Raw genomic sequence first — 4,648 nt, 5'->3', positions numbered from 1 at the left:
GTAGTTAATCTGATACTTATGCAGTCCATCACATGAGAACCAAGTGTAAAGTCATCATTTGTGTCTTTTTCAAAAGGTATTTGCAACGAATAAATCCTTATAAATACAAAAGCCAGTCATTCTACTTCCAGCCTTAATTCTTTCTTTTTTATTTTTTAATATGGAAGCTTCTTGAATTAGCATGTCATCCTTGTGCAGCAGCCAACTGTATCGTTCCAATTTTATATATTTACTATATAAAAAGCCAAAGCCAGCATTCCCGCCTTATTTCTGCCACCAAGCACATATCTTCCAACTGCTATTCCTTCTTCACTGTTTCCCACTTTTGCATTCCAGTCACCAATTATCACTAGCACATCTTGATTTCCTGTTTGGTCAATTTCAGACTGCAAGATTTAGTAAAAAATTCTCAATTTTCCCCTCTTTGACCCCAGATTATAGGAGTGTCTTTTGAATAATAGTCATGTTAATGGATCTGCTGTCTATGCTTATAGCTATTATCCCATCACTCACAATATTTAAAAATAGAACTTGAAATGGATTTTTTTACTATGAAAGCAATATCATTCTTCTTCTGATTTTATTCCCAGCATAGTATACCATATGATTATCTGATTCAAAGTGGCCAAAGGTGGTCCACCTCATCTCACTAGTGCCTAGTATGTTGATGTTCATTCATTTAATTTCATTTTCAACAGTTTACAGTTTTCCAAAAGTCAAGCTACATACATTCCATGTTTCAATTATTAAACAATGTTTGTTACTGTTTTTCCTCATTTCAACTGACTTCCAATCTGGGCTCTACCACTATGCTATTGTAACTATCCTTGTACATATCCCTTTTTATATGTTGTGGAAGTTTCCTCCTAAATGTAATTTTATGACATTTTTTATCATTAACACATATTGAATATTGTCAGCATTTCCAGTATTAATTAATATGATCATAGGAATTTCTTCTTCTATACTGTTAAGATAGTTGTTATTATTGTTAGGTACTGTCAAGTACTGTCAAGTACTTTGAGCTGTGGTGCTGGAGAAGAGTATTGAATGTACCATGGACTGCCAAGAAAACAAACAGATTCATCCTGGAAAGGGTTAAACCAGGCTACTCCTTGGAGGCAAGGATTCTGGGGCTTGGTCTGACATACTTTGGACATGTTGTCAGGAGGGACCGGTCCTTGGAGAGGGACATCATGCTTGGTAGGGTGGAGGGAAGGCGCAGGAGGGGAAGACCCTCTATGAGATGGATTGATTCGGTGACTGGGGTAATTAGGATGGGTGTGTCGGAGGCAGTGCGATTGGCACAGGATAGAGCAGGGTTTAGGGCTGTTGTGCATAGGGTCGCTATGAGTCACAAATGACTCTACGGCACATAACAACAACAACTGTCAAGTTGAATACGACTCATGGTGATCATATGATCTGTTTCCTGTGCCATCCTCACAATCTCTGACATGCTCGAGGCTATTGCTGCAGTCATTGTGTTTTCTCCTTCTCTGTCCTTCCACCTTTCTAAGCATGATGTAATTCTCCAAGAAATAGCTTCTCCTAGCAACATACTCAAAATATTTGAGATGGAGCTTTATCACTTTTGCCTCCAAGGAGCACTCTGGCTGCACCTTCTTGAAGATATGTCAGTGTTGTTCTTTGGACAAATGTAGTGAATTATTTTCATTTCTTTTCAAATATTAAACCAGCATTGCATTACCAGAATAAACTCCATTGATTGTAGTGTATTATTCCTTTCATGTGTTTTTTTTTTAATCTGGAAGATGTTAATCAGTTTGACACTATTTTACAATACAGAAAGAAATTTTCCACAAACATTTCTTCACAAAGCCAGCCATTTTTTATTTACATGGAATTTTAGTAATTTAAATGTGAATCTATGATACAATGTAATTTATTTCAGAAAACATAAAAAATATAGTTCTTTTAACAGCCATGCTCCCATTTTTTGATGAAAGCTAATTAGCTCATCTTAATGTTAATGTAACACTTTAAAATGCCTGTGGGGAATTCAGTCAGTGATAAGACAGAACACTGTCAACCAGAATAGGCAGAGGGCTCATCATCACTTAGGTCTGAATCATCTTCAACGTCTCCTTCAAGGACTGATTTTTTCCCTTTACAACAAGATACGATTAATCCAATCAAGAAGAACCCAAGAAAGGCCCAGTTTCCAAAGTATTTTGCAGTACTAAAGAACCAGAGTTTGTGAAGGAATAGATATGTCCAGGTTACTGTACAATGATCTTCTGAGCATCAGCATCCCATCTCTTTGGCACAGAAATGGTGGAATTGCCTTTATGTTCATCATAACTGGTACTGTTCTCTATTAAATAATTTTGGCTTCCACACATAACATACTGGGGAGCGAGACTATATATCCTGTAGCTTGTGCAAAAGACAATAAACAGAAGTATCATGCAGAGAAACAAGAGTGCTTGGGGTCTGGTTCTTTCTCTTCTGATCTTATGTAATCTAATCCAAAAGAATCATATACCTATATTCCGAATTTCCACCACTGAATAATTGTTATAAGAATATAATCAAGAGAGAAAACTGTTTGTAGAACAGGTAAAAGCATATTTAGTGGATTTCTCAAGTTAGTTTCAAAAATTATAAAACCAGAATCTATTCCAGCTGAATGGAGAGCTTTATCCAAATTTGACAGGAAGAGAGAAAATACAAAGAGCAATGCAACCAAGATGAAAAATATTCCCCAAATGGTCTTCAGGGAATGCAGAGCACCACAAAATTTTGTATGCCAGCTGTTTTCAATGAATTCTAAGTGTCTCTCTCTTTTCTTAAATGTTCATAACCTTTCTTCAAATTGTTTTAAGGCCATTTATCCCTTGCTGGCCAAGTTCGGCCATCTTTGTTTTTTATTTAACTGTTTGAATGTGTTGCTCTACTTCTTCACTGTCTCCAGTGTTTTCTAAAAGTTCGTAAGCAGCACTTCTAGTACCTTTTATCAGATTCAAAGGTAATGTTGACATGCCATATACTGTGTAAATTATAGCTGCCAACATTACAATCAAGGTGAAAGAACTAATGGAAAAAGGTAAAGCAGCTAATCCATGACTACTTCCAAGTTCTTCAAACAAGAATTTCACTTTTTTTCTCACTCTGTAGCATTTTTGTTACTGGAAACACTCGATGGAACAAAAGCACCAACTATAGGAAGAAGTTCACAGATCAGAGCAAATTCCACAATGTTCATGAGTGCTTTTTAAATTTGAGTGCATTTATTACTATCATCATCATCTTTTTCTTCATAATAGATGTAGACAAAGGGAATCCAGAACACTCAGAACAATATAAGAGAATACAGAATGTAGTGGCCATATAATACAGTGTCCTCTATATGTCTACTGACATTAGCATTGGCCCAATCCTTAAATGTGTCATTTTGATTTTTCATGTAAGAAACAAAAAAAAAAAACAACCACTGGTAGAAGTGCTGATGAGCAGTCTTCAGAGAAAAAAATTGCTGTTATGGTGGAGACAACTTCACTTTCCTGCTGGCTCTGATATTTACGAACGTATATCCAGCAGAACACCAAAACAGCCAGTAGTAAGAGCCCGAAAATGCACCAGCCGATCACCAACTCCACAGAAGCAGCATCTTCATCTTCGCTTCCGGCTGGGCCTGCCTAAAGCAAAGAGGTGGGGAAAGAGGAGAGAAGGTGAGGGACTCCGGCGTCTGCACACCCTAAAGGTTCATTAGCTTTTATTAATAGTTGTTGGAATTTTTGTGTTTATGAATAATAATATCGGTCTATAGCTTGGTCTAGTTTGTAGAGAGTTGCTCTGTCAACCAAAGACAGGTGATTCAAATACACAAGCTGCTTTAGAGGAGGAGATGGACAGCGTCCTCTGGTGCAATTTACAGTCTCTTTAAACCTGCTTGAACACCAGAAGTGAGTTGGTTCCAACTTAAAAGAAATGAGGCACACGTTTATTTTCTAGTCTTATCCTTGTCTGTCTGGTTTTGATTTCAGGGTAATGAGCTTCTCTTCCTTGATGTTCCAAATTCCCTTATGGCATCTTCCCATCTGATGAACTCATTTTAGTAATTCTTTTTTAGAAGGTCTGCTGACTATGGAATCTTGTTATTTATTCACCTGAGGATGTCTTTACTTCATCTTCCTTCATAAAGAATGGGAGCACTAATGGCCTGGTGGTAGAGAGTTGTGCTGCCAAACCAAAGGTTGGTAGTTGGAATTCACCAACTTGCTCCACAGGAGAAGAATGAGAAATCTCCTTCTCTTCAATTTATAGCCTCCAAAAACTCACTGGAGGGTCAGTTATGAGTTGCTTCTGACTCAAAGGCAATGGAGGTTTGTAATTTTTCACCTCGATGGCAAATAACAACAACAACAACTACATACTGATAAGATAGTTGTTATTGTTGTTGTTGTTGTTAGGTACTGTCAAGTTGAGTATGAGTCATAGTGATTGTGTGAACAACAGATCTGAATCCTGTTCTATTCTGTGCCATCCTCACAATCCCTGACATGCTGGAGGATATTCTATTCAATATTCTATATTCAATATAATATTATAATAGAATATTCAACATCAAATCCACTGGAATAAAAATATGACTTTGAGTTTATCTCACCTGAATTTCAGAATC

General features: G+C 37.0%; 1 pseudogene; it reads right to left on the bottom strand.

The window, feature by feature from the left end:
• Window positions 1-2,428: 2,428 nt before the first annotated feature.
• LOC102843619 lies at window positions 2,429-3,038 on the bottom strand (annotated as a pseudogene).
• Between the last annotated feature and the right edge of the window lie 1,610 nt (window positions 3,039-4,648).

This window comes from Elephantulus edwardii, unplaced genomic scaffold, assembly GCF_000299155.1.
Source record: "Elephantulus edwardii isolate Elephantulus edwardi_28Jun2011 unplaced genomic scaffold, EleEdw1.0 scaffold00032, whole genome shotgun sequence".
Lineage (NCBI taxonomy): Eukaryota > Metazoa > Chordata > Mammalia > Macroscelidea > Macroscelididae > Elephantulus > Elephantulus edwardii.
Note: the sequence above shows the minus strand (reverse complement) of the source record. Positions and strands in the feature narration are given on the sequence as shown.